Source organism: Coenobita brevimanus, chromosome 77, assembly GCF_032717465.1.
Source record: "Coenobita brevimanus isolate Jiangsu-jjx chromosome 77, ASM3271746v2, whole genome shotgun sequence".
NCBI classification, from domain to species: domain Eukaryota; kingdom Metazoa; phylum Arthropoda; class Malacostraca; order Decapoda; family Coenobitidae; genus Coenobita; species Coenobita brevimanus.
In genome coordinates this window covers 28,703,122-28,717,642 of record NC_137030.1, presented here as the reverse complement: position 1 = coordinate 28,717,642, position 14,521 = coordinate 28,703,122, and positions in this window count along the sequence as shown.

Sequence of the window (14,521 nt, the reverse complement as noted above, 5' to 3'; positions counted from 1 at the left end):
CTCTTGGATATGGAAGCATACATTCCTTTCTCATATCCTTTGACTAATGTAAAAAAATACTTTTTAATCACTCTAGTTGTAATGCTGTCCACAAAAAGGAGAAGGCCTACAAAAGGTAATGGAGCCAATTCACCCCTGAAACTTTTCTTTTTTTTGTTTCTGTCCAGAACCGTGATGTCTGACCTTTGCTTTGCTAAAAATAATTTCATTCATACTAAATGATCTGGACTCTCTCCAACTCGAGTTCTTCCCTCTCCTTATGGCGCCTTGCCAAAAACCTTTCTAAAAACTTTATCATCCTTTCCCCATCTTTTCCACTCTGATGGATCTGAAGCTATTTCTTCTGCTGATAAAGCAGAACTCTGCTAAGACTTTCTCCTCCAAATACACCTTAGACAATTCTGGTGCTGTTCCTCCATCACTTCCCACCCTCTGACTTCATCATGGCTTACATTAAAACTTCTTCAACTGGTGTATTTTCTACTGTGAAAAATGTTGATTAGTTCTGGTAAACAAATCAGGGTCCACTTTCTGGGCACCAAAATGTAAGAAATGTTAAATGTATCCAAGTCGGTATCCCTGCCGGGACACCGCTATGCAAGAATTTTCTCGCTACACAACTCGTAGGTCGTTACTCTTCCCTAAAGTTGTCTAAGTAAATCAAACAAGTCTCAGAGTTAGGTGATACGTAAATTAAATTTAACTCACCTACAATACTATCTTCTATCTTATCTCTTCGCTAATCCCCCCTTGGGTTGGCCAATTCGTAAAGGTTACTTAGCTATATGAAGAGGGAGTGATCGTTAACCGATGACGATGAGGCTCCCTGGTATCGTTGCTTGGGCAAGCAAGCGTCCTTATGGTGCGTATGTACAACCTAGCTTGAGAGTGACTAGGAACAGAGTGAGTGAACACGGCAATTCTACCTCCCTCATAGAATGGTAGGTTGCCAACTTTTAATCACAGTACTAAATACAGTTAAATTACATCATGATATGTACAGGGCAAATCTAACAAATTAATCTTAGTTCCACTTAAATTAAAGTTAGACCAATTATTCCCTTTAACTATGTAAATATCTTAATTCCACATCTGCCTTAACAGGGGAATCTTTCTCTGCTTGCCACGTCACCTATCGCGCAGACGCAGCTTAGGTCAGTGGAAAATACCACATAATTACATGTATTCACAATGCATAGTTGTCCACGGGGGTTAAATGCAGTAGCATTTAATTTATCAATAACAAGAATTATTAAAGAGAACGTCGTTTCTGGGTTATTAAAACCGCTTGAATAATTAACAACAGTCTCTACGTCCTCTGCCTTTAACCAGGGATAAACTATGATAAATTTAGAGAGCGCAACTGCTCTGGGGGAAAATATTTCCCACATCTACTATCACTGGCTTCGAGACTAACAAGACATATGGGCCTGATGGGGTCCCTCCTGTTGTCCTCAAGAACGGTGCATCTGTGCTTACACCCTGCCTAGGTAAACTCTTTCACCTTTATAAATCAACTTGTACCTTTCCTTCTTGCTGGATGTTTGCTCTCATTCAGCCTGTCCCAGAGAAGGGTGACCACTCCCATCTCACTAACTCTTGCCCAATTGCTTTAGCATGATGTCTTTCAAAAGTTTTCTAGTCTATTCTTAAAAAAATAAATAAATAAAAAATAAAGCATCTGTCCTATCACAACCTTCTTTCTGATCGTCGGTATGGGTTCCACCAGGGACGCTCCACCTATCTTTCAGATTCCTTGTTATCCTGCTTTTGCGACTTTGGCAAATGCTTTACCATTTCACATGACATCTCAAAGGCTTTCGATCGAGTCTGGTATAAATCTTAAATTTCCAAACTGCCCTCCTCCGGTTTCTATCCACCTATCTGTACCTTCATCTCTAGCTACCTTTCTGGTCATTCTATAGCTGCTGTTTTGGGTAGCCCCCATTCCTCTCCTAGAACTATCGATAGTGGTGTTCCTCAGGGCTCTGTCCTATCACAAATTCTCTTCGTTCTGTTCATCAATGACCTTCTAAGCTGCAAATCTAACCCTATCCACTCATACTCTGATTACTCCACCCTTCACCTTCCCATTAGCTTCCTGCAGCATCCATCTCAGCAGTTACCTCAACAGACAAGAGATGAGGCTATGGCACACCTAATGTTTGACTTGGCTCATATCTCTGAATGGAGTAAAAGTAATCTTGTTTTTAAAGCATCAAAAACTCAGTTCTTACATCTATCAACCCGACAAAATTTTCCACGGGCGTACCCTCTAACTTTTAACAATATCCAACTCAATCCTGCATCATCTGTAACCTTACTGGAGGTTTCATTCTCTCAGGATTTATCTTCAAAAGATCATATTACCTCTCTTGTAAAATCTGCTTCCAAGAGTTGGGTGTGCTAAGTCGACTCCATGCCTTCAATACCCCTGCACAGTTGTTGACTTTATACACGGGCTTTATTCACCCCTGTGTAGAGTACAACTCTCACATGTTGGGAGGCTCCCCACATACATCTCTTCTCAACAAGGTGAAGCGAAAGGCTTTTCGTCTCATTAGCTCTCCTCCTCTAACTGGCTCCCTTTAATTCCCGCACTGCTGCATCTTTATCTCTTTTCTATTGCTACTTCAATGGTCACTACTCCCTTGAACTGTCTGCCTGCATCCCTGCACCACTACAGTGGGCGCCTAGCTCCTGTTTAGCAACAAACTCTCATCCCTTTTCTGTCCATCCCTCTAATGCAAGAGTTAACCGTTACTCCCAGTCCTTCACTTATGCAACAGATCAACTCTGGAACTGTCTCCTTCTGTATTTCCTACTGCCTATAATCTCCAGTCATTCATATGCAGTGTGTCCAGGCATCTCGAAATGAACAGATTTTGACTTTGGCTCTTTGTCAACTTGATTTTGTTTTTTCTTGGAGGGAACAGTTTGCAGGCTCTTGGAGCTGGGTTCGTTCTTCCATGCATAAAATAAAAAAAAATCTCATGGCTGGAAAATTATGCGCTCTAAATTTGCCAGTATTAAATTCTGACAAGATCACAGGGTTAATATGTCTCAGTAATGAAATGTTAATTGGAGTAGCAGGAAAAATTAGTGTCTTTTCTTCATCTGTCTGTTTTGTTTGTTTTATAAACATGTAATAAATAGGATGGTATTTTTTCATGTCATGGATTCTGTAAAGAAAACTTTATATGATACGCATGTCTTAAACTGTAACTGTAAGGGCTGAACATCATGTAAGTGACAACTTTGTGAAGTGTTACTAATCTGAGCAGTGCTGTGAAAGAAATCACCCAGTATCCTAAACATTATTATTGCTATATATTTTTGGCAAGTTAGTCACCGTACCCTCATTGAGGGATGTCACTGGGGTCTACAATACAGCTTGCCGCTGTCCGCACTAGGACAGCAGTCAGCCATTTGCGTACCACTGACGTATGGTTACGCGAGCAAGCACAGCTGACGTTGGATCATGTCTTTTTTTTTTTTTACTGCAATGTCTATGCTTCATAGATTAAGAAACTGAGGTGGGATTATGTGCGTTACATGCCTCTTTCTCGTTTTGTTTTTCTTTTTTGACTCCTACAGTTTTTGTCTATGGTGGTACCACTCTAAACTGGCGGTTTGAGTGGGGCATGAACCTCTGTACAGTGTTGCCACGTTTTCCATACCCGCGATGCCTCTCTCTCTCCCTCCTGGGGGGAAATGTGCTTCACCCTAGGGAATTTTGTTTCTTTTATGTCTTATAAACTTGTGCTTTCATTTCTTTATTTTGTTTTTTATTATATTATTGTTTTGCATATGGTGGCAGATGACCTCGGTGTTGCAGCGCCTTGATTTGTTTTCATTCAATCATTCTCGCCCTCCTTCCTTCCCTCCCTTCATCTTTCCCTCAGCTTGACAATGCACTCAACACTGCCCCTGGCCTGCCTTCTCTCTCTCTCTCTCTCTCTCTCTCTCTCTCTCTCTCTCTCCTGGGGGATGTGCGTCACCCTTGGGAATTTTGTTTCTTTTATGAGTGACTTATAAACTTGTATTTTCATTTCTTTATTTTGTTTTTATTATATCTAATTATATTGAAAAATATTATTGTTTTACATATGGCGCCAGATGACCTCATTGTTGTGGCGCCATGATTTGTTTCCATTCAATCACTGTCTCCCTCCTTCCTTCCCTCCCTTCCTCCATCTCTCACTAAGCTGCACTCACACTGCCCCTGGTCTGCCTCCCCCCCCCCTCTCTCTCTCTCTCTTTCTCTCTCTCTCTCTCTCTCTCGTCTGTGGTATTTTAGGATACATTTTGGTTATTTTCTTTTACGTTATAATGTACATATTGTAAATTTGACTTATTTCCACACCACCCAGGTGATACGAGGAAGCTCTGGCCAGGTCGGACTGGGTGCGTGTGAGTGTTGCCGCTCATGAGGGTTTAATGCATTATTTTTTTTAAACTAAGAAATTGGCATATTTTTACTTATATTCCTGCACATTATCTTATAATCATAATTGTGACACCATTACCAACCCCAGAAATACGGTAACAGCCAATAAAAGTGACTACTTTTTTTCTTTTTTAACAACACTGTAAAATATTTATGCCGCGTTTCTGTATTGCCGTATAAATATTTTACGCATAATAAGTTTACTGTTCTTTCATATATTATAATACACACGTTACCACTGTATTCTTATGTGTTTATCTTATTGTGATGCCTTTTACATATATCAGAGCCGTTCCCATCGGGGGTATGGAACACGTGGCAACACTGTACAGAGGTTCGTGCCCCACCCAAACTGCCAGTTTAGAGTGGTACCACCATAGTACAATATTCAACGGATTCTGACTCAAAGATTTGGCAACTGAGGGATTATCTGGTTGTGTTTCCTTGTGTTGCGATCGTTTACGCTTTCATCGACCACCACAAATGACGTCGGAATGCGATTTTTTCTTTCTTTCCCTTAAACAATTTCTGGATCCGGGGACGCAGTTTCTGCTTGTTTCTTTGATTCGTTGTGTTTTTGAACGTTTCTTTTTTTTTTTTTTTTGTTAGGTGGCACATTTACCAACCTCTTGAGTGTGTGTGTGTGTGTGTGTGTGTGTGTGTGTGTGTGTGTGTGTGTGTGTGTGTGTGTGTGTGTGTGTGTTATCTGCTTCGTGAGACGCTCAGGTATATAAGTGCGAATGCGTTTACTCTTTATTTTGTTTTCCGCTTCAAGAAAATTATTGAAGTAAACCATCATCACACTCATACTTGTAAACCTACCACTCCCATTTTCACAAGTCCCGTTCCTCATATTCTACCCCATTACCTATTACCATCCCCTCCATCCTACCTACTACTTTGCACTCACTTCATCCATTTTTTACCCACAACATTTAACTTCGAGCTTAAGCTGCTCCCACCGCCAATGCCTCTCTCATACAAAGCCCATATTCACAAGGTAGCATACATTTCCAATACCGTGAACCACTACCGACAGTCACCCAAATCATCTTGCTCACTGTTCTCTGCAACCAACCCCCGTCCCTTCCTCCAGTCTTGAAAACCGATAAGAACACAGCTCAGAAATAACTGCATCAACAGGGACAATCTGGGACACATGCCTTCATGCAATTAATGTAAAATAATGTGTTGATCTGGCTCAGTCTGATGGACCTAGAGAGATTTGAAGGGATCTGAATTACCAGAAATGACATATCTCAAAATTCACTCTTCTGAAACGGATGATTTATGGTTCACATTCATGAACCCGAATTGATTTTAAAGGGCTTGATAAAAAAAAAAAATAGTCATGACCAGAAATACAGCTGAAATGAAGTGGGACGATTAGACTAGATCCACGTTGACATGACCGGCGGTGACCAACCCTGAAGTGACTGGGCTGGGCTAAACTGACTGTGGAACCCCTGAATGAGTTCAACCTTCCCTGAATAGCCCTAACTAGACTTGAATTGCATTGAGCTGACCTGAAATATTCCAAACAAACCTGACAGCTTTAATCGATGGTAAGGACGTGAGCGGACGTTGGTGATCAGAATGTGCCTTCCTGGACCGGAATGGAGGCAAATGATTAGGAGTGACTCTAAAACAAGCCGAAATGGCATGAATTGTGTCAGGTTAATGTGATGGGCGTAATTGCATCTGAGGCGGAAGAGATGGTCTTAATTATTCCTATATGAATCAAACAGGTCAAGAATAAAGTTAAATTGTCTAGATAGGCTGAACTGAACTAGAAGGAACTTATGGATAAAGATTGAAACGAATGGCTCTAAGAGGAGTAGAATGGCGCTGAATTGCCCTGATTGGACATGAAATGGCCTAGGATTTTATAAAACGACCTGACTGGATCTAAAGTGTCATTAAAGAACCTCCGTGAACTTATGCTTCCGAATCGGGGAACTGGTCGTGAATGACATGAATGGACCATAACTGATTTGACAACCGAACTGGGTGTGAGGGAACTGTGAACATCTTATGGTCTGAATGGGTCTAATTAGGTGGAAAGGCTTTAGGCATACCTCAGCTGACCAAAATAGACCGGAATAATTCTTCTATATTTCTTTCACTCTAGCTTGGATCAGATCCTCGCCCTTTCGTAGCCTATTTAATGTTCCCCAGTGGCAGAAAAAGACAATGCTACGGCACTACATCTTTTTCATCGCACTTTTTTGTGGCTAGTATCACATGCTAGTGGTCATCCATGGTAAAATCATGGTTAAAGTTTGGAGATATGACAAAGTTAGGCCGTGATAGTGTAGTGTAAAAGATGTATGGTGAAGATTGGTCTTGAACTAAAACAAATTGACCAAAGTTTATCTGACTGGCCTTAACTGACAAAAACGTGACTTAATTGCACTAAATGGGTCTGAATTGGTTGCTATGACCAAGGAGAACGGATGTAATATTGCCCTAAGAGGTCTGACTTCTCCACTGGAATATTTTGTTTCTGATTAGTTTATGCTGGATAATGAACCCACTATCCAGCCATGCAGTCAATGGACATAAAGAAGCAGGCATTATAAAGCATGAGAAGGGTTATTAGTAGTGGAAAATTTAGCTGGGTAACCATCGATATCGCTGAGCCGTCCCTGCAGCACACAAAATTTCGCCAGCTTGTGGTGAGACGTGTTGAATATGCAGCCTATATACTGATGGATATATGAAAGAATGTACGAGGGACAAGGTGCAGAGGCAAATGTTATACGATAAGGTAAAACATACAGTCGTGGTCATAAAATTCTAAAGGAGCCAGCTTGAGGCACGGGGTACCGGAGGGTAGGTGATTATTTATGACCACGACTGTACAATGAGGTGGTCTGACCATTTAAAGGGAAGGGAAAGTGAGAGATTCATTTGGAGGGCATATGAGTGAAAAATCAAGTAGATTATATGAGTGAGAATTTGACTAGTAGTTTGTATGAGAATTAAATATTAATTAGGACGGTATTTGAGAGAAATTGGCTGAGCGACTGTAGGAGTGAGACTGACCAAGAATGTATATACGTGGGAGACTGACTGGAAGGGTCTGGTGGGTGGGGCAGGGCCTTCTTTGCTATGCTTCTCTCATTTTAGTAGTTTAGTCATGCTCTTGTAGAAGCTGGCTTACGCAGTTATTCACACTTTTTATGTTTTATGTTCTCATGAAAATGAGAGATTATATAGGCGAGTGAATGAGAGAGAGAGAGAGACAGACTAGGAGAGAGTGTGAGGGTGAGAGATAATAAGGAGAGTGTATGCTGGTGAAGAAGACCAAAGACAAGATGGAGGGATGAGGTGGGAGAGTATGTTGTTGTTGATGAACCTCAGCCTGGCTGGCCGAGCAGACCCATCAACCACAGGCAAGCAACCGCCCTTGCAGGGCTGCTGCATGCACCGAACCAATGTTCGCTTGTGGTTGATAGCGCCTCGCCTCGCCACGGCGAGGCGCGGGGAAAAGTGTGGAGGCTTGGTTCGTGGGTGAATGCCACTTTTGCCTTTCTCCACCCTGTTAGCAGGGTCACTATACTATGCTCCATTTCATCCCGTGATAAGGTTACATGGTTACCACCAACTGCTGTAAATGGTTTCCTGGGTTACAGGAAACCATTAGGCTTGTCACTCAGAGTAGAGACACCTGATGTGGAAAGTAGAGTATTAAAGAGTGACAGGAAGGAAAGGGAGAAGTAGGAGGATAGAAGGGCGGACACAGAAACAGAATGATAAAGGCAGGCAGCACTACATCTAGTGAGTGGATGAACTTCGCCACCACCTACCATTTAAGATTATGTAAAGGAGGGAGGCTTGTGTTTGTGTCACGGTAAGAAGTCATTTCTGAGTAGGGACAAAAACGCCTCGGAGTTCCCTTGTCGAGGCCAATCCTCCCAGAAAGCGGCGTCAGGCAATGAGCAGATATGTAAATAGATGGATTGGATACATTGCATCTGATTATGTTTACACTCTGCTTGCATCTCTCTCTCCCTCTCTCTAACAATCTGTTTCTTTAACTTTTCCATAATCTTTGTGTCTTAATACATCTACCTTCATACTGTTTAACTCACTGATTTCCATGACGTACTTAATATTATCCTTTCCAGCATAGATGAATACATTACTTAGGAGAGGTCTTTAATACTGAAGAAGTTACTGAAGGCCACACCATCCTCCTCTTTCACGGGAAATCTATCGAAAGCTGAATAAAATAGTCTTGATGAGAACAATAAAAAATACACTTCAACAAGATGGAAAGTTAATTAAGTCGCGACACACCTAAAAAGTTAAAAAGAATAGGTGAAAGCAAAAGGTCATCTCGATTAACATTTTGACCCAAAAAATAAGAATCCAGTATTTTATTTTCGCGAACTGCAGATGATTTTATTCGGCTTAAAGGGGCTCACAATCCCATCTTATTTTTGCCAGCCCACATACGATTTTATTCAATTTAGAGAAGCCTCCCGCAGTGCAAGGGTGAAAAGGCAGGGTGAGGGCAGGGTATTACAAGGATGACTTATTTAGAGTGACACCAGGATACTTCTTTCACCTGAGAGAATTCCAGCAATCAAAAGCTTAAAATATTATCTCCAGTAACCCCTTTTCCTGCTGGGAACTATCTCGAGTAACCCTTTTCCTGCTAGTAAATATCTCGAGTAACCCTATTTCTGCTAGTAACTATCTGGAGTAACCCTATTTCTGCTGGGAACTATCTCGAGTAACCCTATCTCTGCTAGTAACTATCTGGAGTAACCCTATTTCTGCTACTATCAATCTCGAGTAACTTTATTTCTGCTAATAACTATCTCGAGTAACTATCTCTGCTAGTAACTATCCCAAGTAACATTGTCTCTCAATAACTATCCCATATAACTTTTTTTCCTTCAGTACTTGTCCTAAGTAATCTTTTCTCTGTTAGTACAGTAACTATCCCAAGTGACTCTTTCTCACCTAGTAACTATCCCAAGTAACTCTTTCTCACCTAATAACTATCCCTCGTAACTCTTTTTCACCTAGTAACTATCCCAGGTAACCCTTTCTTTGCCAGTATAATCCTAGATAACCCTTTATCTGCTGGTAACCATCTCAGGTAACCCTTTCTCATCTAGTAACTGTCCCAAGTAACTCTTTCTCTGCTAGTGACAATACCAAGTAACTCTCCTGCTAGTATCTGTCCCAGGTAACCTTTTCTCCCTTAGAAATTATCCCAAGTAACCCTTTCTCCCTTAGTAACTATCCCAAGTAACCCTTTCTCAGCTAGTAACTATCCCAATAGCCATTTCTCCGCTAGTATAATCTCAGGCAACCATTCCCAGCTAGTACTCTCCCAGGTAACACTCTCTCTGCCCGTGTACGCCAGGGAACTTTATTCAGGCTGCTACCAGACGATTTTCATCAGTCAGAAGCCGTAAGTCAGAGACTTAACTCTCCCAGCATGATGACGTCTTTGTTTCGTTCATGCTACTGCAGTGCGATTTTACTCAGCTGAGGGGAGACCAGTTACATTGTACAAGTTTAATATATCCCTCACATAAGAAAATATATGAATGATATCAAACGAAATTTATGTAATCAAAATATGACATATATTATCAGTCACTGACTATGCTGACACAGCAATCAGTTTATTCCTCAAACTCCGGAAACAAATCTATAGGCAACAGAAAGAGGTAAAGGCAAACTGAACACAGAAAACAAACATCCGGATATCTATGTTTTTTAGTCATTGTGTACTTAGCCACATCAAGCAATATCCCTTCACGCAGTGCTCGAGTAAATATGTAGCAAACAGACACAAATAAAAGCAAATAAACTTCGAAATTTTATTTCTAAATGAGAAATTATGAATAAATGATTTACTTAGATTCACGATGGTATGTACTATTATTTCTTCAGCAATAATCAGTTTCATTTTTAACAACTGTACTGCTAAATATCCTGTAGCAAACAGATATAGGTAAAAGCCAACTAAACACGGAAAATAAGCTCCCAAATATCAATTCTTCTCCCCGAGCTCCCCTGGGGAAGGAACCAGACGGGGCGCGAGATTGTCCGTCCTGAATGTAAACAAAGGCCTGAGATGCCAGACGCTGCTATACAAATCCCTCGCTCTCTCCCACTCCCTCTAAAAAAGAAAAATATATGTATCTTTATATACTCGCTTACTCCAACAGAATGGATGATCGCTAACACCGAGAGAGGAGAGAGATTCAGTAGAAGAATAATCTGGATTATGTGAACAAAGATGATAGGCGTAATAGAGACTTAGTATAAAAGACTTTTTTTCTTTTTTCCCAGACTGTTAGGTACTGCGATGAAACTACCTACAATAATTCCTTTCATCCTGTTTCGTTTATTAAAGTTCAAGGAGAGCTAGCAGGTGAAGGGGTATTACGGGATATATTTGCTAAAGAAAACAATTAAAGACTGAGGAAAAGTCAGTAAGAGGGATAAAGAGATCAAGAGAATTTAGAATCGTATTTATCAAGGCACTTAAACTACTTGGATAAAAGTCTCCATAGTAACCTACTGTTTCCAGAAAACGTTTCATTTTGCATTCTTTTCTTTAGTAATCAGTCTAATGTGTCTAATGTATGATGGCTCTGCAACTGGAAGAAAAAAACGCTTAACAGGCAATCTAATACACAAATTAATCTTGAAACGTCTGTAAATGTGGGATCAGCGACAGTATTCTTATAAAATCTTCCTTAAGTAAAGAGTAATTTTACTTTTAACATCAGCTAACTCGTCAACGGCGCCGAGCTAAACTAGAGTGAATAGTAACGTGAGAAATGCGACAAAGCTAAACTGGTTCATGCGGTAAGTCCCTGACATGCCAAAATTGTTTACCAAGGGAACTGGCCAAGATCTTTTGAGAATACGCTACATCGCGCCTTTCCCTCTCTGCCTCCGGACGTCTCGGTCTGACCTTATCTCTGCGGCTCACGGAAAGGATTTTTTTTTTTTTTTTTTTTTCGCCTCTCTACCTACAATATATTTTTTCCCCTGCATCGCAAGGTGCAAGGTGCATGTTGAGGTGGTTGCTTCGTTTTTGGACGCAATGGAAAAAACATATCTTCATTCTGAAAATAATGTAATCCTTCCATTTCAAATGCTGATACACGGGAATAAAGACACGCAATTCGTTCTTCTTAGGGTTGTACTTGGAGAAAGACTAATTAGATTTTTTGTCCTAAGAATTGCGTCCAGTCAAACAGGACCAACTCAGCAGGGTGTATTCCTCCTACCGCATCGACCATTCGCCCAAGCTCGTCCTGCCCACTCCTCCTCGTCCATTAATTTAATCCATTCATAACGATGACGAAAGGCAATTTAGTGTATTCATGCTACCTAGGGACGCTTTTATTTTGCTCAGGGAAACTGTCCTCCTAGTGAATGGAAAAAGTGTGTGTGTGTGTGTGTGTGTGTGTGTGTGTGTGTGTGTGTGTGTGTGTGTGTGTGTGTGTGTGTGTGTGTGTGAGAGAGAGAGAGAGAGAGAGAGAGAGAGAGAGAATCGATTATGAGAGTATTATCACCTAATCCTTTGACTCTCTCTCTCTCTCTCTCTCTCTCTCTCTCTCTCACCTCCATTCCGTTTCTCTTCCAACCACACACACACACACACACACAGAAACGTACCCTCCTGAAGCCATTTCTAATTCATTAAATCTGCTTCAGGACGATTTTATTCAGCTTAGGAGAGTGAAGGAGTTAAGGAAATCTGTATCGAACCTCTCCAGTGTGAAATTCCCTCCCGAACAGAACAAAATCGTTTGGAGAAGCCAACAGCAAAAATATAATGGAAATCACTGTACTGAAATAAAGTTAATACTGACTCGAAGGACATCTAATTCCCTTCTTGCCAACTCTAAACGATCTTTTTTATCCAGCCGCTAAAGAATCTCTTGTAGTAAAGGGATTGGTGAAGACTGTTTCTAGCCATGGCTCTCCTGTGCTGATCAAAATCGTCTGGTAGTAGTAAGAATGAATTAAACTTTACATATACTGTATATGTATTACTGCGGTCTCAAATATCGATAAATAGCAAGGCAGTGAACAATGACTTTTGAAATTTAGTGCTGAGGTCTGCGAAACAAAACTAAATTTTCAAAATACTGTGTAAGAGTTTCGTGAATCTTCGACCAAAAATTGAAGCAGTATCCCCGACGGTAAATGTGCATCCTACTGAAGTGGTTAATATCGCCGGTGACTGTAAAAATAACACATAAGAAAATATCAACGCCTTCACTACGATGACATCTATAATACTTCATTCTTGCTGCCTTCTAATTGTTTTTCCTTTGTTTTAGTTCAAGATGGACATTACGAACCAATTTATTTCTATACTTGGCTCATTAACCCTCTCATGGTCTGAACAGCTCTAGTATTCTATTCCTGCTAAGAACCAGACGGCCTTAATCAGTTAAGAATGAGTCACAGGAGCTTGCGGAATGAAAGGAGGAGGCGAGAGGATAACCCAATAACAAACACATTCCCTTTCCGATAACACAATGGACACTTAAGCTGTAACCCGCCATCTTGACAAATGACGTCATCGTAAACGTATGACGTAGTAGATAATACAGGTAAATGATGATGCCTGTGGTCGCCATACTGGATCACAGCTAAACGGAGCACATACGAATGTATTTATATTTTGACTCTCAGAAAACTTAGTTACATAACGTCTCTAAAATTATGTAGATGATAATAATACAGTATCTGTAAATAACGATTCCTTATGGTCGCCATCTTGGTACTTCTCGCAAGGTGGTACACATAAGAACATGGTTTTAGATGAGGAAGCATCTAGGAGCGGCCCCGCCAGCCAGTCACTCCCTAAGGATTTTCGCACCCTATGTGCTTCATTAGCTCAGTTCCATATAGAGATTAGCTTTCGCGACTTAAGGAATTTCACTCGCAATGTGCTTTACTCTCGCGAAGCCCATATGATGGTTTGGTTTAAGAGTGCATTATATGCATGTACATCTATCGAGTACTTGTGTGTGTGTGTGTGTGTGTGTGTGTGTGTGTGTGTGTGTGTGTGTGTGTGTGTGTGTGTGTGTGTGCGTGTGTGAAAATTTTGATATATAACCCCGATGCAACTGATAAGTAGAGTGGAATAAGGGTAGGTAATATATCACCCGATTAGTGAATTGTTATTCCTAGCGACATAATATTATACGAAGCTATTTCAGAGTGTAGTGCTGGATTATCTGAATAAATGGATCCGTTATCAATTGACGTAAGGGAGAATGTAGAAAAAAATGAAACGCCAAGAACTTGGGCCCCGAGCTATTGACTCAAAGCGTCGCTCGGTATGCCTGCACCAAGCCTTGCATGCGGACTCGCCATACAACCTCCATGACCTTGCTGACCTAATAAGTTCATCGCTCTTTCATCCTGTATCACTAACAAAAGTTTGGTGGAAATCCGTCAAAGGGTTCAGGAGATATTTCACCCACAAGGATAGCCTATGTCGACACCATACGACCTTGACCTTTGATCCCTTGACCTTGGTGGCCTAATCAGCCCTCTGTCCCTTCATAATGCATCACTGAAAAAAAAAAAATGGATGAAATCCGTCAAGGGGTTCATGAGATATCGCACCCACAAAGATATATGACCTTGACCTTTGACCCCTTGACTGAGCTGATCAAATAAGTTCATCATCGCTTCATACTGTGTCACTTGCAAAAGTTTGGTCGAAATTTGTGGATGGATTCAGGAGACATCACGCCCACAATAGTGTTACGGACTCACGCACCCAAGCGCAGTGAGGTAATAATAAAGTTATATGAAACAACTTACTGTTTTGCTAAATTCCAAAAGAATTATGGTATAAAAGAAAAAAAAAAACTATCACTCGTATCGAAAAGCACATGTAAACAATGACTCCTCTGACTGTCATCTTGGTCATCAGGGCAAAGCATTAACACTCTCAGTCGGGAATACTTACTGTCAGCGCTATTATATTATCTGACGTTAACTGAAATTGAAGCTTAATGATTCCCGTATAACACTCAGACTCCTGTTGGTCATTTT